We start from the raw sequence: 24129 nt of genomic DNA on the forward strand, positions 1-24129 counted from the left end.
ATCAGCGGATAACCCTGTCACCAAGCACAAGGGTGTCTCTCCTGTGGTGCTTGCAGAGTGCTCATCTTCTAGAGGGCCGCAGATTCGACATTCAGGACTGGGTCCTGGTGACCACGGATGCCAGCCTGCGAGGCTGGGGAGCAGTCACACAGAGAAGGAATTTCCAGAGCTTATGGTCAAGCTTGGAGACATCACTTCACATAAATATCCTGAAGCTAAGGGCCATTTACAATGCTCTAAGCTCAGCAAGACCTCTGCTTCAAGGTCACCCGGAGTTGATCCATTCGGACAACATCACGGCAGTCACCCACGTAAACAGACAGGGTGACACAAGAAGCAGGAGGGCAAGGCAGAAGCTGCAAGGATTCTTCGCTGGGCGGAAAATCATGGGATAGCACTGTCAGCAGTATTCATTCCGGGAGTGGACGACTGGGAAGCAGACTTCCTCAGCAGACACGACCCCCACCCGGGAGAGTGGGGACTTCACCCAGAAGTCTTCCACATGTTTATAAAACTCGACAAGTATTGCACCAGGTCAAGGGACCCTCAGGCAATAGCTGTAGATGCTCTGGTAACACAGTGGGTGTACCAGTCAGTGTATGTGTTCCCTCCTCTGCCTCTCATACCCAAGGTACTGAGAATTATAAGATGGAGAGGAGTAAGCACTATATTCGTGGCTCCGGATTGGCCAAGAAGGACTTGGTAACCGGAACTTAAAGAGATGCTCACGGAGGATCCGTGGCCTCTATCTCTAAGAAGGGACCTGCTCCAGCAAGGACCCTGTCTGTTCCAAGACTTACCGCGGCTGCGTTTGACGGCATGGCGGTTGAACGCCAGATCCTGAAGGAGAAAGGCATTCCGGATGAAGTCATTCCTATCCTGATCAAAGCCAGGAAAGATATAACCGCAAAACATTATCACCGCATTTGGCGAAAATATGTTGCGTGGTGCGAGGCCAGTAAGGCCCCGACGGAGGAATTTTCAACTAGGTCGATTCCTACATTTCCTGCAAACAGGAGTGTCTATGGGCCTGAAATGGGGGTCCATTAAGGTTCAAATTTCGGCCCTGTCATTTTTCTTCCAAAAAGAACTAGCTTCAGTCCCTGAAGTTCAGACGTTTGTGAAAGGGGTACTGTATATACAGCCTCCTTTTGTGCCTCCAGTGGCACCTTGGGATCTAAATGTAGTTTTTGGGTTCCAATAGTCACATTGGTTTGAACCACTTAAATATGTGGAGTTAAAATATCTCACATGGAAAGTGGTCATGCTGTTGGCCCTGGCCTGGACCAGGTGCGTGTCAGAATTGGCGGCTTTATCCTGTAAAAGCCCTCATCTGATTTTCCATTCGGACAGGGCGGAATTGAGGACTTGTCCTCAGTTTCTCCCTAAGGTGGTTTTCAGCGTTTCACCTGAATCAACCTATTGTGGTGCCTGCGGCTACTAGGGACTTGGAGGACTCCAAGTTGCTAGACGTTGTCAGGGCCCTGGAAATATAGGTTTCCAGGACGGCTGGAGTCAGAAAATCTGACTCGTTGTTTATTCTGTATGCACCCAACAAGCTGGGTGCTCCTGCTTCTAAGCAGACTATTGCTCGTTGGATTTGTAGTACAATTCAGCTTGCACATTCTGTGGCAGGCCTGCCACAGCCAAAATCTGTAAAAGCCCATTCCACAAGGAAGGTGGGCTCATCTTGGGCGGCTGCCCGAGGGGTCTCGGCTTTACAACTTTGCCGAGCAGCTACTTGGTCAGGAGCAAATACGTTTGTAAAATTCTACAAATTTGATACCCTGGCTGAGGAGGACCTGGAGTTCTCTCAATTGGTGCTGCAGAGTCATCCGCACTCTCCCGCCCGTTTGGGAGCTTTGGTATAATCCCCATGGTCCTTACGGAGTCCCCAGCATCCACTAGGACGTCAGAGAAAATAAGAATTTACTTACCGATAATTCTATTTCTCGTAGTCCGTAGTGGATGCTGGGCGCCCATCCCAAGTGCGGATTGTCTGCAATACTGGTACATAGCTATTGTTACCAAAAAATCGGGTTATTGCTGTAGTGAGCCATCTTTTCTAGAGGCTCCTCTGTTATCATGCTGTTAACTGGGTTTAGATCACAAGTTATATGGTGTGATTGGAGTGGCTGGTATGAGTCTTACCCGGGATTCAAAATCCTTCCTTATTGTGTACGCTCGTCCGGGCACAGTATCCTAACTGAGGCTTGGAGGAGGGTCATAGGGGGAGGAGCCAGTGCACACCAGGTAGTTCTAAAGCTTTACTTTTGTGCCCAGTCTCCTGCGGAGCCGCTATTCCCCATGGTCCTTACGGAGTCCCCAGCATCCACTACGGACTACGAGAAATAGAATTATCGGTAAGTAAATTCTTATTTTCATACTGTTAACTGGGTATAGTATCACGAGTTATACGGTGTGATTGGTGTGGCTGGTATGAGTCTTACCCGGGATTCAAAATCCTTCCTTATTGTGTCAGCTCTTCCGGGCACAGTATCCTAACTGAGGCTTGGAGGAGGGTCATAGTGGGAGGAGCCAGTGCACACCAGGTGACCTAAAGCTTTCTTTAGTTGTGCCCAGTCTCCTGCGGAGCCGCTATTCCCCATGGTCCTTTCGGAGTTCCCAGCATCCACTACGGACTATGAGAAATAGATTTACCGGTGAGTAAAATCTTATTTTTTCTCGCAATGGAGCGATTAGTCGCTAATGCGCATGCGCAATGTCCGCAGTGCGACTGCGCCAAGTAAATTTGCTATGCAGTTAGGTATTTTACTCACGGCATTACGAGGTTTTTTCTTCGTTCTGGTGATCGTAATGTGATTGACAGGAAGTGGGTGTTTCTGGGCGGAAACTGGCTGTTTTATGGGTGTGTGCGAAAAAACGCTACCGTTTCTGGGAAAAACGCGGGAGTGGCTGGAGAAACGTAGGAGTGTCTGGCCGAACGCTGGGAGTGTTTGTGACGTCAAACCAGGAACGAAACTGACTGAACTGATCGCAGTTGCCGAGTAAGTGTGGAGCTACTCAGAAACTGCTAAGAAGTGTCTAATCGCAATTTTGCTAATCTTTCGTTCGCAATTTTGATAAGCTAAAGGTCCATACACACTTAACGATAAAATCAGCGACGTCGCTCATTTTCCCCCTCCTTGAGCGACGTCGCTCATTTTATCGTCAAGTGTGTATGCCGCCAGCGACGACTGATGCGCGGCCCCGCGGGTCGGCAACGATCGTCGCTGTCGGTAGGGCATGCATGAAGGATGTGGACTGTCGTCCACAACCTTCATGCAGGGCTGGCGGGGGCGTGACGTCACTGAGCGATATGAGCGGTCATATCGCTCAGTGCGTACAGGCGGCCGCCGACCGGCCGGCCCGGGAGGGGGAAACGTTAGACGATGTCGCTCACAGAGCGACATCGTCTAATGTGTATGGGCCTTTAGATTCACTCCCAGTAGGCAGCGGCTTAGCATGTGCAAAGCTGCTAGAAGCCAGTGACGTGCGGTGGGGTGAGGCAGGTGAGGCAGAGCCTTTCTTGTCAAACTTCCGTTCGTACCAGTGCTTTGACTGTATAAAGTATATGAAAAATACAAAGAATATGTTTGAAATATCATCTTTGCATTATTCTAATCATTTTCATAGCCAAAACTCTGGAGTAAAAAGTCTATGGCAGGTGAGGCAGTGCCTCACCTGCTTATCTTTTCCACACATCTCTGACAAAACTCACCAAATTTCCAGGAGTTTATACTGCTGCACCTGTGTATAATGCCCAGATGTACCCTTTGGCTCATATTTTGTGTGTAAATCTGGCGCTAGTTAGTGCCTCCTTAGCCTTTTAGCTCACCGCACGTCCCTGCTAGAAGCAGCTTGCGAGTGAACAACTCGGAATGAGGGCCTATATGCGAACCGACTTCTATATGCAGCTCCTCCTATTAAACGCAGCTTAGTGAGCATTCTACACTAAAGCCCTGAGTTATAGTGATACCCTGCATAATACAGAGACATTCAGCCCTGAGTGATACCCTGTATAATACAGAGACATTCAGGCCTGAGTGATACCCTGCATAATACAGAGACATTCAGCCCTGAGTGATACCCTGCATAATAATAATACAGAGACATTCAGCCCTGAGTGATACCCTGTATAATACAGAGACATTCAGCCCTGAATTATACCCTGCATAATACAGAGACATTCAGCCCTGAATTATAACCTGCATAATACAGAGACATTCAGCCCTGAGTGATACCCTGCATAATACAGAGACATTCAGCCCTGAGTTATACCGTGCATAATACAGAGACATTCAGCCCTGAGTGATACCCTGCATAATACAGAGACATTCAGCCCTGAGTTATACCGTGCATAATACAGAGACATTCAGCCCTGAGTTATACCCTGCATAATACAGAGACATTCAGCCCTGAATTATACCCTGCATAATACAGAGACATTCAGCCCTGAGTGATACCCTGCATAATACAGAGACATTCAGCCCTGAGTGATACCCTGCATAATACAGAGACATTCAGCCCTGAGTTATACCCTGCATAATACAGAGACATTCAGCCCTGAGTTATACCCTGCATAATACAGAGACATTCGGCCCTGAGTGATACCCTGCATAATACAGAGACATTCAGCACTGAGTTATACCCTGCATAATACAGAGACATTCAGCCCTGAGTGATACCCTGCATAATACAGAGACATTCAGCCCTGAGTTATACCCTGCATAATACAGAGACATTCAGCCCTGAGTTATACCGTGCATAATACAGAGACATTCAGCCCTGAATTATACCCTGCATAATACAGAGACATTCAGCCCTGAATTATAACCTGCATAATACAGAGACATTCAGCCCGGAGTGATACCCTGCATAATACAGAGACATTCAGCCCTGAGTGATACCCTGCATAATACAGAGACATTCAGCCCTGAGTTATACCCTGCATAATACAGAGACATTCAGCCCTGAGTTATACCCTGCATAATACAGAGACATTCAGCCCTGAGTTATACCGTGCATAATACAGAGACATTCAGCCCTGAGTGATACCCTGCATAATACAGAGACATTCAGCCCTGAGTTATACCCTGCATAATACAGAGACATTCAGCCCTGAGTTATACCCTGCATAATACAGAGACATTCAGCCCTGAGTGATACCCTGCATAATACAGAGACATTCGGCCCTGAGTTATGCCCTGCATAATACAGAGAAATTCAGCCCTGAGTGATACCCTGCATAATACAGAGACATTCAGCCCTGAGTTATACCCTGCATAATACAGAGACATTCAGCCCTGAGTTATACCCTGCATAATACAGAGACATTCAGCCCTGAGTGATACCCTGCATAATACAGAGACATTCAGCCCTGAGTGATACCCTGCATAATACAGAGACATTCAGCCCTGAGTGATACCCTGCATAATACAGAGACATTCAGCCCTGAGTGATACCCTGCATAATACAGAGACATTCAGCCCTGAGTTATACCCTGCATAATACAGAGACATTCAGCCCTGAGTGATACCCTGCATAATAGAGAGACATTCAGCCCTGAGTGATACCCTGCATAATACAGAGACATTCAGCCCTGAGTGATACCCTGCATAATAGAGAGACATTCAGCCCTGAGTGATACCCTGCATAATACAGAGACATTCAGCCCTGAGTGATACCCTGCATAATACAGAGACATTCAGCCCTGAGCTATACCCTGCATAATACAGAGACATTCAGCCCTGAGTGATACCGTGCATAATACAGAGACATTCGGCCCTGAGTGATACCCTGCATAATACAGAGACATTCAGCCCTGAGTGATACCGTGCATAATACAGAGACATTCAGCCCTGAGTGATACCCTGCATAATACAGGGACATTCAGCCCTGAGTTATATCCTGCATAATACAGAGACATTCAGCCCTGAATTATACCCTGCATAATACAGAGACATTCAGCCCTGAGTTATACCGTGCATAATACAGAGACATTCAGACCTGAGTGATACCCTGCATAATACAGAGACATTCAGCCCTGAGTTATACCCTGCATAATACAGAGACATTCAGCCCTGAGTGATACCTTGCATAATACAGAGACATTCAGCCCTGAGTTATACCGTGCATAATACAGAGACATTCAGCCCTGAGGTATACTATGCATAATACAAAGACATTCAGCCCTGAGTTATACCCTGCATAATACAGAGACATTCAGCCCTGAGCGATACCCTGCATAATACAGAGACATTCAGCCCTGAGTGATACCGTGCATAATACAGAGACATTCAGCCCTGAGTTATACCCTGCATAATACAGAGACATTCAGCCCTGAATGATACCCTGCATAATACAGAGACATTCAGCCCTGAATTATACCCTGCATAATACAGAGACATTCAGCCCTGAGTGATACCCTGCGTCTAGAGATGAGCGCCTGAAATTTTTCGGGTTTTGTGTTTTGGTTTTGGGTTCGGTTCCGCGGCCGTGTTTTGGGTTCGAACGCGTTTTGGCAAAACCTCACCGAATTTTTTTTGTCGGATTCGGGTGTGTTTTGGATTCGGGTGTTTTTTTCCAAAAACACTAAAAAACAGCTTAAATCATAGAATTTGGGGGTCATTTTGATCCCAAAGTATTATTAACCTCAAAAACCATAATTTACACTCATTTTCAGTCTATTCTGAATACCTCACACCTCACAATATTATTTTTAGTCCTAAAATTTGCACCGAGGTCGCTGTGTGAGTAAGATAAGCGACCCTAGTGGCCGACACAAACACCGGGCCCATCTAGGAGTGGCACTGCAGTGTCACGCAGGATGTCCCTTCCAAAAAACCCTCCCCAAACAGCACATGACGCAAAGAAAAAAAGAGGCGCAATGAGGTAGCTGTGTGAGTAAGATTAGCGACCCTAGTGGCCGACACAAACACCGGGCCCATCTAGGAGTGGCACTGCAGTGTCACGCAGGATGGCCCTTCCAAAAAACCCTCCCCAAACAGCACATGACGCAAAGAAAAAAAGAGGCGCAATGAGGTAGCTGTGTGAGTAAGATTAGCGACCCTAGTGGCCGACACAAACACCGGGCCCATCTAGGAGTGGCACTGCAGTGTCACGCAGGATGGCCCTTCCAAAAAACCCTCCCCAAACAGCACATGACGCAAAGAAAAAAAGAGGCGCAATGAGGTAGCTGACTGTGTGAGTAAGATTAGCGACCCTAGTGGCCGACACAAACACCGGGCCCATCTAGGAGTGGCACTGCAGTGTCACGCAGGATGTCCCTTCCAAAAAACCCTCCCCAAACAGCACATGACGCAAAGAAAAAAAGAGGCGCAATGAGGTAGCTGTGTGAGTAAGATTAGCGACCCTAGTGGCCGACACAAACACCGGGCCCATCTAGGAGTGGCACTGCAGTGTCACGCAGGATGTCCCTTCCAAAAAACCCTCCCCAAACAGCACATGACGCAAAGAAAAAAAGAGGCGCAATGAGGTAGCTGTGTGAGTAAGATTAGCGACCCTAGTGGCCGACACAAACACCGGGCCCATCTAGGAGTGGCACTGCAGTGTCACGCAGGATGTCCCTTCCAAAAAACCCTCCCCAAACAGCACATGACGCAAAGAAAAAAAGAGGCGCAATGAGGTAGCTGACTGTGTGAGTAAGATTAGCGACCCTAGTGGCCGACACAAACACCGGGCCCATCTAGGAGTGGCACTGCAGTGTCACGCAGGATGTCCCTTCCAAAAAACCCTCCCCAATCAGCACATGATGCAAAGAAAAAGAAAAGAAAAAAGAGGTGCAAGATGGAATTGTCCTTGGGCCCTCCCACCCACCCTTATGTTGTATAAACAAAACAGGACATGCACACTTTAACCAACCCATCATTTCAGTGACAGGGTCTGCCACACGACTGTGACTGATATGACGGGTTGGTTTGGACCCCCCCAAAAAAAGAAGCAATTAATCTCTCCTTGCACAAACTGGCTCTACAGGGGCAAGATGTCCACCTCATCTTCACCCTCCGATATATCACCGTGTACATCCCCCTCCTCACAGATTATCAATTCGTCCCCACTGGAATCCACCATCTCAGCTCCCTGTGTACTTTGTGGAGGCAATTGCTGCTGGTCAATGTCTCCGCGGAGGAATTGATTATAATTCATTTTAATGAACATCATCTTCTCCACATTTTCTGGATGTAACCTCGTACGCCGATTGCTGACAAGGTGAGCGGCGGCACTAAACACTCTTTCGGAGTACACACTTGTGGGAGGGCAACTTAGGTAGAATAAAGCCAGTTTGTGCAAGGGCCTCCAAATTGCCTCTTTTTCCTGCCAGTATAAGTACGGACTGTGTGACGTGCCTACTTGGATGCGGTCACTCATATAATCCTCCACCATTCTATCAATGTTGAGAGAATCATATGCAGTGACAGTAGACGACATGTCCGTAATCGTTGTCAGGTCCTTCAGTCCGGACCAGATGTCAGCATCAGCAGTCGCTCCAGACTGCCCTGCATCACCGCCAGCGGGTGGGCTCGGAATTCTGAGCCTTTTCCTCGCACCCCCAGTTGCGGGAGAATGTGAAGGAGGAGATGTTGACAGGTCGCGTTCCGCTTGACTTGACAATTTTGTCACCAGCAGGTCTTTCAACCCCAGCAGACCTGTGTCTGCCGGAAAGAGAGATCCAAGGTAGGCTTTAAATCTAGGATCGAGCACGGTGGCCAAAATGTAGTGCTCTGATTTCAACAGATTGACCACCCGTGAATCCTTGTTAAGCGAATTAAGGGCTGCATCCACAAGTCCCACATGCCTAGCGGAATCGCTCCGTGTTAGCTCCTCCTTCAATGCCTCCAGCTTCTTCTGCAAAAGCCTGATGAGGGGAATGACCTGACTCAGGCTGGCAGTGTCTGAACTGACTTCACGTGTGGCAAGTTCAAAGGGCATCAGAACCTTGCACAACGTTGAAATCATTCTCCACTGCACTTGAGACAGGTGCATTCCACCTACTATATCGTGCTCAATTGTATAGGCTTGAATGGCCTTTTGCTGCTCCTCCAACCTCTGAAGCATATAGAGGGTTGAATTCCACCTCGTTACCACTTCTTGCTTCAGATGATGGCAGGGCAGGTTCAGTAGTTTTTGGTGGTGCTCCAGTTTTCTGTACGTGGTGCCTGTACGCCGAAAGTGTCCCGCAATTCTTCTGGCCACCGACAGCATCTCTTGCACGCCCCTGTCGTTTTTTAAAAAATTCTGCACCACCAAATTCAAGGTATGTGCAAAACATGGGACGTGCTGGAATTGGCCCAGATTTAATGCACACACAATATTGCTGGCGTTGTCCGATGCCACAAATCCACAGGAGAGTCCAATTGGGGTAAGCCATTCCGCGATGATCTTCCTCAGTTGCCGTAAGAGGTTTTCAGCTGTGTGCGTATTCTGGAAAGCGGTGATACAAAGCGTAGCCTGCCTAGGAAAGAGTTGGCGTTTGCGAGATGCTGCTACTGGTGCCGCCGCTGCTGTTCTTGCGGCGGGAGTCCATACATCTACCCAGTGGGCTGTCACAGTCATATAGTCCTGACCCTGCCCTGCTCCACTTGTCCACATGTCCGTGGTTAAGTGGACATTGGGTACAGCTGCATTTTTTAGGACACTGGTGACTCTTTTTCTGAGGTCTGTGTACATTTTCGGTATCGCCTGCCTAGAGAAATGGAACCTAGATGGTATTTGGTACCGGGGACACAGTACCTCCAACAAGTCTCTAGTTGGCTCTGCAGTAATGATGGATACCGGAACCACGTTTCTCACCACCCAGGATGCCAAGGCCTCAGTTATCCGCTTTGCAGTAGGATGACTGCTGTGATATTTCATCTTCCTCGCAAAGGACTGTTGAACAGTCAATTGCTTACTGGAAGTAGTACAAGTGGGCTTACGACTTCCCCTCTGGGATGACCATCGACTCCCAGCGGCAACAACAGCAGCGCCAGCAGCAGTAGGCGTTACACGCAAGGATGCATCGGAGGAATCCCAGGCAGGAGAGGACTCGTCAGAATTGCCAGTGACATGGCCTGCAGGACTATTGGCATTCCTGGGGAAGGAGGAAATTGACACTGAGGGAGTTGGTGGGGTGGTTTGCGTGAGCTTGGTTACAAGAGGAAGGGATTTACTGGTCAGTGGACTGCTTCCGCTGTCACCCAAAGTTTTTGAACTTGTCACTGACTTATTATGAATGCGCTGCAGGTGACGTATAAGGGAGGATGTTCCGAGGTGGTTAACGTCCTTACCCCTACTTATTACAGCTTGACAAAGGGAACACACGGCTTGACACCTGTTGTCCGCATTTCTGGTGAAATACCTCCACACCGAAGAGCTGATTTTTTTGGTATTTTCACCTGGCATGTCAACGGCCATATTCCTCCCACGGACAACAGGTGTCTCCCCGGGTGCCTGACTTAAACAAACCACCTCACCATCAGAATCCTCCTTGTCAATTTCCTCCCCAGCGCCAGCAACACCCATATCCTCCTCATCCTGGTGTACTTCAACACTGACATCTTCAATCTGACTATCAGGAACTGGACTGCGGGTGCTCCTTCCAGCACTTGCAGGGGGCGTGCAAATGGTGGAAGGCGCATGCTCTTCACGTCCAGTGTTGGGAAGGTCAGGCATCGCAACCGACACAATTGGACTCTCTTTGTGGATTTGGGATTTCGAAGAATGCACAGTTCTTTGCTGTGCTGCTTTTGCCAGCTTGAGTCTTTTCATTTTTCTAGCGAGAGGCTGAGTGCTTCCATCCTCATGTGAAGCTGAACCACTAGCCATGAACATAGGCCAGGGCCTCAGCCGTTCCTTGCCACTCCGTGTGGTAAATGGCATATTGGCAAGTTTACGCTTCTCCTCCGACAATTTTATTTTAGGTTTTGGAGTCCTTTTTTTACTGATATTTGGTGTTTTGGATTTGACATGCTCTGTACTATGACATTGGGCATCGGCCTTGGCAGACGACGTTGCTGGCATTTCATCGTCTCGGCCATGACTAGTGGCAGCAGCTTCAGCACGAGGTGGAAGTGGATCTTGATCTTTCCCTAATTTTGGAACCTCAACATTTTTGTTCTCCATATTTTAATAGGCACAACTAAAAGGCACCTCAGGTAAACAATGGAGATGGATGGATTGGATACTAGTATACAATTATGGACGGGCTGCCGAGTGCCGACACAGAGGTAGCCACAGCCGTGAACTACCGCACTGTACTGTGTCTGCTGCTAATATATAGACTGGTTGATAAAGAGATAGTATACTCGTAACTAGTATGTATGTATAAAGAAAGAAAAAAAAACCACGGTTAGGTGGTATATACAATTATGGACGGGCTGCCGAGTGCCGACACAGAGGTAGCCACAGCCGTGAACTACCGCACTGTACTGTGTCTGCTGCTAATATAGACTGGTTGATAAAGAGATAGTATACTCGTAACTAGTATGTATGTATAAAGAAAGAAAAAAAAACCACGGTTAGGTGGTATATACAATTATGGACGGGCTGCCGAGTGCCGACACAGAGGTAGCCACAGCCGTGAACTACCGCACTGTACTGTGTCTGCTGCTAATATATAGACTGGTTGATAAAGAGATAGTATACTCGTAACTAGTATGTATGTATAAAGAAAGAAAAAAAAACCACGGTTAGGTGGTATATACAATTATGGACGGGCTGCCGAGTGCCGACACAGAGGTAGCCACAGCCGTGAACTACCGCACTGTACTGTGTCTGCTGCTAATATATAGACTGGTTGATAAAGAGATAGTATACTCGTAACTAGTATGTATGTATAAAGAAAGAAAAAAAAACCACGGTTAGGTGGTATATACAATTATGGACGGGCTGCCGAGTGCCGACACAGAGGTAGCCACAGCCGTGAACTACCGCACTGTACTGTGTCTGCTGCTAATATAGACTGGTTGATAAAGAGATAGTATACTCGTAACTAGTATGTATGTATAAAGAAAGAAAAAAAAACCACGGTTAGGTGGTATATACAATTATGGACGGGCTGCCGAGTGCCGACACAGAGGTAGCCACAGCCGTGAACTACCGCACTGTACTGTGTCTGCTGCTAATATATAGACTGGTTGATAAAGAGATAGTATACTCGTAACTAGTATGTATGTATAAAGAAAGAAAAAAAAAACACGGTTAGGTGGTATATACAATTATGGACGGGCTGCCGAGTGCCGACACAGAGGTAGCCACAGCCGTGAACTACCGCACTGTACTGTGTCTGCTGCTAATATATAGACTGGTTGATAAAGAGATAGTATACTCGTAACTAGTATGTATGTATAAAGAAAGAAAAAAAAACCACGGTTAGGTGGTATATACAATTATGGACGGGCTGCCGAGTGCCGACACAGAGGTAGCCACAGCCGTGAACTACCGCACTGTACTGTGTCTGCTGCTAATATAGACTGGTTGATAAAGAGATAGTATACTCGTAACTAGTATGTATGTATAAAGAAAGAAAAAAAAACCACGGTTAGGTGGTATATACAATTATGGACGGGCTGCCGAGTGCCGACACAGAGGTAGCCACAGCCGTGAACTACCGCACTGTACTGTGTCTGCTGCTAATATATAGACTGGTTGATAAAGAGATAGTATACTCGTAACTAGTATGTATGTATAAAGAAAGAAAAAAAAACCACGGTTAGGTGGTATATACAATTATGGACGGGCTGCCGAGTGCCGACACAGAGGTAGCCACAGCCGTGAACTACCGCACTGTACTGTGTCTGCTGCTAATATATAGACTGGTTGATAAAGAGATAGTATACTCGTAACTAGTATGTATGTATAAAGAAAGAAAAAAAAACCACGGTTAGGTGGTATATACAATTATGGACGGGCTGCCGAGTGCCGACACAGAGGTAGCCACAGCCATGAACTACCGCACTGTACTGTGTCTGCTGCTAATATAGACTGGTTGATAAAGAGATAGTATACTACTAATATTATATACTGGTGGTCAGGTCACTGGTCACTAGTCACACTGGCAGTGGCACTCCTGCAGCAAAAGTGTGCACTGTTTAATTTTAATATAATATTATGTACTCCTGGCTCCTGCTATAACCTATAACTGGCACTGCAGTAGTGCTCCCCAGTCTCCCCCACAATTATAAGCTGTGTGAGCTGAGCAGTCAGACAGATATATAATATATATAGATGATGCAGCACACTGGCCTGAGCCTGAGCAGTGCACACAGATATGGTATGTGACTGACTGAGTCACTGTGTGTATCGCTTTTTTCAGGCAGAGAACGGATATATTTAATAAACTGCACTGTGTGTCTGGTGGTCACTCGCTATATAATATATTATGTACTCCTGGCTCCTGCTATAACCTATAACTGGCACTGCAGTAGTGCTCCCCAGTCTCCCCCACAATTATAAGCTGTGTGAGCTGAGCAGTCAGACAGATATATATAATATTATATATAGATAATAGATGATGCAGCACACTGGCCTGAGCCTGAGCAGTGCACACAGATATGGTATGTGACTGAGTCACTGTGTGCTGTGTATCGCTTTTTTCAGGCAGAGAACGGATTATATTATGTACTCCTGGCTCCTGCTATAACCTATAACTGGCACTGCAGTAGTGCTCCCCAGTCTCCCCCACAATTATAAGCTGTGTGAGCTGAGCAGTCAGACAGATATATATAATATTATATATAGATAATAGATGATGCAGCACACTGGCCTGAGCCTGAGCAGTGCACACAGATATGGTATGTGACTGAGTCACTGTGTGCTGTGTATCGCTTTTTTCAGGCAGAGAACGGATTATAAATAAAAGTGGTGGTCACTGGTCACTATCAGCAAAACTCTGCACTGTACACTACTGAGTACTCCTAATGCTCCCCAAAATTAGTAAATCAAGTGTCTCTCTAATCTATTCTAATTCTAAACGGAGAGGACGCCAGCCACGTCCTCTCCCTATCAATCTCAATGCACGTGTGAAAATGGCGGCGACGCGCGGCTCCTTATATAGAATCCGAGTCTCGCGATAGAATCCGAGCCTCGCGAGAATCCGACAGCGTCATGATGACGTTCGGGCGCGCTCGGGTTAACCGAGCAAGGCGGGAAGATCCGAGTCGCTCGGACCCGTGAAAAAAAACATGAAGTTCTGGCGGGTTCGGATTCAGAGAAACCGAACCCGCTCATCTCTACATAATACAGAGACATTCAGCCCTGAGTGATACCCTGCATAATACAGAGACATTCAGCCCTGAGTGATACCCTGCATAATACAGAGACATTCAGCCCTGAGTTATACCGTGCATAATACAGAGACATTCAGCCCTGAGTGATACCCTGCATAATACAGAGACATTCAGCCCTGAGTGATACCCTGCATAATACAGAGACATACACACGGAGAGAAAGAAAGCTCTGGTGTGGGCGCACTCTTAGGGGAAAAAAAATCAAAAAAATATATATATATAATTTTTTTGAAAAATGAATAAAAAAAAGGTTGTAAAAGCAATATTTATTAGCAAATTGATTAAAAGTTATTAGTTATCCCACTATGATCAGAAAGTGTCTAGGTGTTGGTTAATATGAAATTAAATTATTATTTTGTATTATACTTTATTGGAAATAACCAACAGAGGTATAAGACAGCAGGAGACAAAGAGAAAAAGAAAGAAATGTTCTGGTTTCGTTAATCACACAAGATAGATTAGAAGGGTTGCAGACACTGGCTAGTCTAGCAACCGTTTCTCCTGACCAGCACAGAAATTCTGTGTTACTGACAACAGAGAGATCCAATAATATATCTTTGAAAGACCAATACAATGGTCAATGTCGGACAAATTACTGATCACCAGATATACCATCAATCACAAATTGAAATTTAGAGACATATCTGACCATTTTTGGAGCATAATGCAGACATAGCCATGCTGGATGGAAAAGAAGAGCAGAAGGAAAAGGAAAAGCAGAGAGGAGGGGAAAGAAAAAACGGGTACGTTTGGAAAAGACAGGAGAGGGGGTATAGAGGTGAAAAAGTGGTGATCCTGCTGTTGGTGTCCACCCTTCTAATGAAGGGGAATAGTGTCCTTCTCTACAACACCAGGTATTCCCAAAAAGTCTCCTTTGAGGTACTGACCCGGCCCAACGCTGCTTAGCTTCCAAGATCGGACGAGATCGGGCATTAACAGCGTGGTATGATAGTAGAGAGGCTATCTACCAATGAGAGTGCACCTATATAAGAGGAGTGAAGAAGAATGGGGAAAAGGGGGGAAGTGCAGTAATGGTGTGGATCTGCTTTCCTCGTTAGGCGGGGGGACTCATCTACCTGATGGCAAATGATACCCCTGGATCGAGGATGAGAGTCCACAGAAAAAGGCTGGGTCAGTGAAAAGAGGGTCTGGGAGGAGTGGAAAAAATGGTAGAATAAGTAGGTGGAATGATAGAGTAGAGGGTAACGGATGGATTGTCCAAGGGAGGAGGATGGCGTGCCTGTTGTCTCTATATAGGAAAAATTAGCATGCCATGCACAATACACAAAGATTGATGGACGGTTCCTGGGAAACTGGAACCAACTACGTCCTGTGCCTAGGCACTAGGTAGTGTGATGGTGTAAATTCACAGTTTTAGCACAAGGTTAGCATGTTGTCTGAAGCATATACAGATAAATTACTAAGTCATATAATTAGATGTCAGATAGGCCACAGACTATGCGGTAGGTGGAGAACCACCAAATTGGAATTACTACGTCTCTATACCATGATTGTGATTAACATCTATGAGGTAAAAGACAAACAGGTTTGATACTCATGATAGGTGTAAATCCAACTCCAGGAACCTCTGGTAATCAGTGAATATGTCTGAAGGAATCTCCTGCTGGGATCCCGTGAAAACGCGTTTCACCCGCTGGGCTTGTTCACTTCCAGGATCTCAGGTTCCTTGTCTCGATGTAAGGTTTAAAAACCCTGTCAATTAGGGTAGCAGCCAATCACATTTTGCTCACCGCTATTAGACAGCTGTGCGAGCGCGTTCCCTGTATGTGCCGGGTGACGTCAGCGACACGTGACTGACGTGAGCGGCACATGACCGGAGTGCGGTCACATGGGCAGGGAGAATGTGCACGTAGGGAAATACCTAACGTGATGACGTCTGCGACGCATGTCGAGGGTGTAGCAAAGGAAGGGATGATGCGCCGATGAGTATGCGCAGGGGAAAGGGGGAGGAAAACCTGGCTGACGTATTTATGATGAGCTCCAAGGCGCCATATTATACAAGGGTATGCCAGTATTAGACGAGGGATCTATGTGTTGCCATGGTAACCCGGGCGCACGAGGTGACAACTCGTGTTATAAATAAAATGAAAAAGAACATGGTAAACCTTGAATTATTAAAAATTGATGAAAAATAAGTAAATAATAATTGAAATTAATAAAGATGATGAAAATAAAATTAAATCGAAATTAATGAAAAGGGTTATCAGAAATAGTTTAAAAAGTTTGATTGTTATGGAGGATTAGCAGAAATTGTGGTGAATGGGTAACAGGAGCGTGCTAAGTTGCAATGTGAAGTGCTGCAGAGGATGAAAAAGGATGAGGGAATGAATGGGGTAAACTGTGTGTGAGTGCTGCTACCGAAGTAGGGATTGATGGTGTGGGGGATAGGGGGTAAGACCCACCATTTTCTGGGGGGGATATAAGTATGATGCACGTGAATGAAAATGATTAAGTGAGTGTGTGCAACATTGAGTTAATGATGTTGGGAGTGATAGTGAGAGTGGGGAAAGTGACAAGGATGGGGTGGAGGGGGGAATTGGTGATAGAAATTGAAAAATGTGAAGAAAATAGTGTGATGGTGAGAAATAAGTGGGGTGACTGGGAGGGAATGGATGAATAAATAATTAGTATTGAGGATGGTGGTGGGTGTTTTATAGAAAAGCACCAAAATTAATATTTTCATTGAGGCCAGCAGGTCTTAGGGTGCCAAGGCGAAAAATCCATTCACTCTCTTTTTTATACAATTCTTTGGTCATGTCACCTCCTCGTATTCCCAAATGAATACGGTCCAGGCCAAAGACTTTGAAGTCTTTTATCTGACCTTTATGTTGCACGTGGAAGTGTCTGGCAACCGTAGTGAGTTGTCTCATGCGTGCCAGATCTTTAGAAGCATTACGTATATTGCCCAGATGCTCAAGGATCCTCTCTTTCAGTTTTCGTGATGTCATGCCGACATATTTAATATTGCAACTGCAAGTGATACAGTAAATTACCGCCTGGGTATTACAATTGAAAAAATGTGGTATTGTGGTTGGTTGTCCGTACTTATCTGTGACCCCATTGGTTCGGAATATGTGTGTACAGGCCTTACATTGGCCACACGGAAAGGAACCTATTATGGTCGGCTTCCTAGGTATTGTAGGTAATAGGTGACTTCGAACTAAACGGTCTTTGATGTTTTTGGATCTACGCCAACTCATTTGTATGGATGGGCCCACAGCGGATGATAGATCTGGATCCAAACGGAGTATGGGAATGTGTTTGGTTATGGCATCTTGAAGCATCTTCCACTCCGGACAGAAGGTTCCTATGAATCTTATAGGATCTGTATCTTCTGAAATTGTCTGTTTGGCCCTAAAAATAAGTTGCTCTCTCTTGACAGCAATAGTGGACTGGTAGGCTCTTTTTAATGATCGTTTGCTGTAGCCTCGGGCCAAAAGGCGATTGGTAAGTTCCCAGCTCTTGATTTGGAAAATATGATCCTCAGAGCAATTGCGTCGGAGTCGGAGGTATTCTCCTTTGGGTATGTTCTCAATGGTAGGCGGAAAGTGAGAGCTGGTTTGAAAGAGGAGACTGTTGGTTGCAGTCTCCTTTCTATATAGTTCTGTTTCTAGATACCCCGTATGTGACCTGTAGATGTTCAAATCAAGAAAGGGAACCTGCTTGGGGCTGATGGTATGAGTCAGATTGATGTTCAAATCATTGGAATTCAACAATGCAATAAAATCGATTAAGAGTTCCTTATCTCCATTCCAGATGATGAAAACATCATCTATGTACCTCAGCCACAAGTCCACGTGTGAGGTGTATTTCTCATTTGCATGGTTGAAAACGTGGAAGTGCTCCCACCACCCTAAAAACAGGTTGGCATACGTTGGGGCGCATGCTGCGCCCATGGCTGTTCCCCTTATTTGGAGAAAAAATTGGTCCTGGAACACGAAGTAGTTCTTAGACAGGACAAAATCCAATAATGTTAGAAGAAAATCCGAGAAATCATTGGCTCCTCCTTGGTCTAGATAATACTTGACCGCTGTGATCCCCTGGTGATGATTAATGCTGGAATCAAGTGATTCCACATCCAATGTTACTAATAAGAGATTATCACTACAGTGTACATTATGGATTTTACGTAGTAGATCAGCTGTGTCCTGCAAATAAGAAGGTAAGGCAAGGACATAGTCACGAAGGTGAAGATCAAGGAACCGGCTCGGTTGTTCCAGGAGGCCCCCATTTCCAGACATAATGGGTCTTCCAGGCGGTGTAGAGGCATCCTTGTGTATCTTCGGAAGTAAGTAGAAAGTTGGCGTTCTTGGATTCTGGGTAGTCAGGTATTTCTGTTCAGATCTAGAGATTGTGCCATTTGTTATCGCCCGTTGTATTATTAGATTATAGGCAGTTGAAAATCTAGTGGTAGGATCGTTGAGGAGTTTTTTGTAGCAGGAAGTATTGAGGAGTTGACGATGAGCCTCAGCGATATACTTATCTCGTGGCCAAATCACAATGTTACCGCCTTTGTCAGATGGTTTGAAAATCACATCATGCCAGGTTTCCAATTCTTGTAATGCTTTGCGTTCTTTAAATTTAAGATTCTTAGGGAAGTGATAGAGGCCCTGTCGGCTTTTGGCATAGATATTGTCAAATTCCTTGGAGACTTGATTAAGAAAAACCCTAATTTCCGGGTTATTAGTGTCAGGAGGAAAGAAGGTAGATTTGGATCTACATTGAGGTCTAGGATGAGTCGGTGCATCGGTACTCGATTCTGCCTGTAATTCTTCCAGTTCTTGAATGGCATTTAAATCGTCAGAGGAAAGGCATGACTCACTATCGTCAGATAGTTGCCCCTCTTGACGTTTAGAGAAAAACTTCTTTAGTAGGAGCTTCCTACCAAATAATCTTAAGTCTTTCTCCCAGGAGAATCGATTGAAAGATCTGGATGGAGAGAAAGAGAGGCCTTTACTGAGTACTGCCATGTGATCAGGGGAAAGGGGCCGGGTAGATAGATTGATAACTTGCAATAAGCTCGATTGGTCCGAGGTTATCTCGTTGCCTTTCTCTGCCGGGCCGGATATCGTGATGTCCTGGATGTGTCCCAGTCCGAGTTTCGACCGTCGCGTCTTCTTTCCCCCTCTCCTTGTTTTCCTCGTGTTTTGACGCGGCCTCTTGATCTCTGACCTTGATCTAAAAAATGGGGGTGGAAGTTATCAGTTTCTTCGAAAGTTTCACTTGCCGAATCTCCACTAGTCGAAGATTCAAATTCCGAGAAGGTGGGATCTTCTCTTGGTTTACGATTCCGATTTGGAGGTGTAGGATTCCACCTAAAAATGTCCCCCTTAGCAAAATCTTGTTTATCACGAATGAATTTGGTCCTTTTACGATCCACTATAGTTTGTTCATACAACTCAAATTCCTTCTTATGTTTTTCGAAGGCTGCCTGGAAGGGTAGATCTTTTTCCCATGATTCTAGTATTTTACCAGTTTCCTCTATTTCTTTCTCTACCTGGTCGAGTAACAACGTGTCATGTTTCACCAATAGGTGAAGTAATTCATGTGAGCACTTAAGTAGGGCCGCTTCCCATTCACTTTTCAAGTTATCACTTGCAAGGGGAAAGGAGGGGAAAACCTTCGGTCTAAGGCCACGGGGCACGATCTTATGTTTAATGTAATTCTCTAATGTTGTAACATCCCATGAGAGCCGTGTCCTCTTCTGCAAGTTCCTCTGTAACTTGAGAAAAGGAGTACGCCAATCTAAGTTGGGAGTGGTGTGTTCATAGGTGTCCGAGAAAGGGTCTACAATGTTGGTTTTCAGGCGTTTTGACAATTCATTTTTTAGTGAAAAAGTGGACATACTGGGTTGGCAGACTTCTTATGAATATGAGTATTGAGCCCCTTTTCTTGTTATGAGATATAAGGGGGCTGACTGGCAGTCACAAAGACTGGGGAGCAAAAGTGGCTGCTAAAAGAGATCAAGGGGATAAGAATATAGATATGATAAGAATATAAAGGATTGATCAAACAAAAGAGACCGTGCCTTGGTCAGAGACTGTATTTATCCTACAGCATAGACATTTGGTAGCAAGAGAAAAAGAAGGACCTGGCACCGGTATAAATTGTAATGGAATGGAAAAGAGGCCAAAGTGGACAGATATTGAGAAGGAAAACGCTTTCTCAATTATGGTCCTTATTGGCGGTGCGCCCAGAGCTAGAAAGTATCTGTACATACACACGGAGAGAAAGAAAGCTCTGGTGTGGGCGCACTCTTAGGGGAAAAAAAAAATCAAAAAAATATATATATATAATTTTTTTGAAAAATGAATAAAAAAAAGGTTGTAAAAGCAATATTTATTAGCAAATTGATTAAAAGTTATTAGTTATCCCACTATGATCAGAAAGTGTCTAGGTGTTGGTTAATATGAAATTAAATTATTATTTTGTATTATACTTTATTGGAAATAACCAACAGAGGTATAAGACAGCAGGAGACAAAGAGAAAAAGAAAGAAATGTTCTGGTTTCGTTAATCACACAAGATAGATTAGAAGGGTTGCAGACACTGGCTAGTCTAGCAACCGTTTCTCCTGACCAGCACAGAAATTCTGTGTTACTGACAACAGAGAGATCCAATAATATATCTTTGAAAGACCAATACAATGGTCAATGTCGGACAAATTACTGATCACCAGATATACCATCAATCACAAATTGAAATTTAGAGACATATCTGACCATTTTTGGAGCATAATGCAGACATAGCCATGCTGGATGGAAAAGAAGAGCAGAAGGAAAAGGAAAAGCAGAGAGGAGGGGAAAGAAAAAACGGGTACGTTTGGAAAAGACAGGAGAGGGGGTATAGAGGTGAAAAAGTGGTGATCCTGCTGTTGGTGTCCACCCTTCTATTGAAGGGGAATAGTGTCCTTCTCTACAACACCAGGTATTCCCAAAAAGTCTCCTTTGAGGTACTGACCCGGCCCAACGCTGCTTAGCTTCCAAGATCGGACGAGATCGGGCATTAACAGCGTGGTATGATAGTAGAGAGGCTATCTACCAATGAGAGTGCACCTATATAAGAGGAGTGAAGAAGAATGGGGAAAAGGGGGGAAGTGCAGTAATGGTGTGGATCTGCTTTCCTCGTTAGGCGGGGGGACTCATCTACCTGATGGCAAATGATACCCCTGGATCGAGGATGAGAGTCCACAGAAAAAGGCTGGGTCAGTGAAAAGAGGGTCTGGGAGGAGTGGAAAAAATGGTAGAATAAGTAGGTGGAATGATAGAGTAGAGGGTAACGGATGGATTGTCCAAGGGAGGAGGATGGCGTGCCTGTTGTCTCTATATAGGAAAAATTAGCATGCCATGCACAATACACAAAGATTGATGGACGGTTCCTGGGAAACTGGAACCAACTACGTCCTGTGCCTAGGCACTAGGTAGTGTGATGGTGTAAATTCACAGTTTTAGCACAAGGTTAGCATGTTGTCTGAAGCATATACAGATAAATTACTAAGTCATATAATTAGATGTCAGATAGGCCACAGACTATGCGGTAGGTGGAGAACCACCAAATTGGAATTACTACGTCTCTATACCATGATTGTGATTAACATCTATGAGGTAAAAGACAAACAGGTTTGATACTCATGATAGGTGTAAATCCAACTCCAGGAACCTCTGGTAATCAGTGAATATGTCTGAAGGAATCTCCTGCTGGGATCCCGTGAAAACGCGTTTCACCCGCTGGGCTTGTTCACTTCCAGGATCTCAGGTTCCTTGTCTCGATGTAAGGTTTAAAAACCCTGTCAATTAGGGTAGCAGCCAATCACATTTTGCTCACCGCTATTAGACAGCTGTGCGAGCGCGTTCCCTGTATGTGCCGGGTGACGTCAGCGACACGTGACTGACGTGAGCGGCACATGACCGGAGTGCGGTCACATGGGCAGGGAGAATGTGCACGTAGGGAAATACCTAACGTGATGACGTCTGCGACGCATGTCGAGGGTGTAGCAAAGGAAGGGATGATGCGCCGATGAGTATGCGCAGGGGAAAGGGGGAGGAAAACCTGGCTGACGTATTTATGATGAGCTCCAAGGCGCCATATTATACAAGGGTATGCCAGTATTAGACGAGGGATCTATGTGTTGCCATGGTAACCCGGGCGCACGAGGTGACAACTCGTGTTATAAATAAAATGAAAAAGAACATGGTAAACCTTGAATTATTAAAAATTGATGAAAAATAAGTAAATAATAATTGAAATTAATAAAGATGATGAAAATAAAATTAAATCGAAATTAATGAAAAGGGTTATCAGAAATAGTTTAAAAAGTTTGATTGTTATGGAGGATTAGCAGAAATTGTGGTGAATGGGTAACAGGAGCGTGCTAAGTTGCAATGTGAAGTGCTGCAGAGGATGAAAAAGGATGAGGGAATGAATGGGGTAAACTGTGTGTGAGTGCTGCTACCGAAGTAGGGATTGATGGTGTGGGGGATAGGGGGTAAGACCCACCATTTTCTGGGGGGGATATAAGTATGATGCACGTGAATGAAGACTTAAGATTATTTGGTAGGAAGCTCCTACTAAAGAAGTTTTTCTCTAAACGTCAAGAGGGGCAACTATCTGACGATAGTGAGTCATGCCTTTCCTCTGACGATTTAAATGCCATTCAAGAACTGGAAGAATTACAGGCAGAATCGAGTACCGATGCACCGACTCATCCTAGACCTCAATGTAGATCCAAATCTACCTTCTTTCCTCCTGACACTAATAACCCGGAAATTAGGGTTTTTCTTAATCAAGTCTCCAAGGAATTTGACAATATCTATGCCAAAAGCCGACAGGGCCTCTATCACTTCCCTAAGAATCTTAAATTTAAAGAACGCAAAGCATTACAAGAATTGGAAACCTGGCATGATGTGATTTTCAAACCATCTGACAAAGGCGGTAACATTGTGATTTGGCCACGAGATAAGTATATCGCTGAGGCTCATCGTCAACTCCTCAATACTTCCTGCTACAAAAAACTCCTCAACGATCCTACCACTAGATTTTCAACTGCCTATAATCTAATAATACAACGGGCGATAACAAATGGCACAATCTCTAGATCTGAACAGAAATACCTGACTACCCAGAATCCAAGAACGCCAACTTTCTACTTACTTCCGAAGATACACAAGGATGCCTCTACACCGCCTGGAAGACCCATTATGTCTGGAAATGGGGGCCTCCTGGAACAACCGAGCCGGTTCCTTGATCTTCACCTTCGTGACTATGTCCTTGCCTTACCTTCTTATTTGCAGGACACAGCTGATCTACTACGTAAAATCCATAATGTACACTGTAGTGATAATCTCTTATTAGTAACATTGGATGTGGAATCACTTTATTCCAGCATTAATCATCACCAGGGGATCACAGCGGTCAAGTATTATCTAGACCAAGGAGGAGCCAATGATTTCTCGGATTTTCTTCTAACATTATTGGATTTTGTCCTGTCTAAGAACTACTTCGTGTTCCAGGACCAATTTTTTCTCCAAATAAGGGGAACAGCCATGGGCGCAGCATGCGCCCCAACGTATGCCAACCTGTTTTTAGGGTGGTGGGAGCACTTCCACGTTTTCAACCATGCAAATGAGAAATACACCTCACACGTGGACTTGTGGCTGAGGTACATAGATGATGTTTTCATCATCTGGAATGGAGATAAGGAACTCTTAATCGATTTTATTGCATTGTTGAATTCCAATGATTTGAACATCAATCTGACTCATACCATCAGCCCCAAGCAGGTTCCCTTTCTTGATTTGAACATCTACAGGTCACATACGGG

At 45.3% G+C, this 24129-nt stretch overlaps 2 pseudogenes; both read right to left on the bottom strand.

Moving 5' to 3' along the window:
* Nucleotides 1–15127: 15127 nt before the first annotated feature.
* LOC135052511 (5S ribosomal RNA) lies at nt 15128–15245 on the bottom strand (annotated as a pseudogene).
* A 5976-nt stretch (nt 15246–21221) lies between these two features.
* LOC135052524 (5S ribosomal RNA) lies at nt 21222–21339 on the bottom strand (annotated as a pseudogene).
* Nucleotides 21340–24129: the final 2790 nt, after the last annotated feature.

This window comes from Pseudophryne corroboree, chromosome 2, assembly GCF_028390025.1.
Source record: "Pseudophryne corroboree isolate aPseCor3 chromosome 2, aPseCor3.hap2, whole genome shotgun sequence".
In the NCBI taxonomy this organism is placed as follows: Eukaryota; Metazoa; Chordata; class Amphibia; order Anura; family Myobatrachidae; genus Pseudophryne; species Pseudophryne corroboree.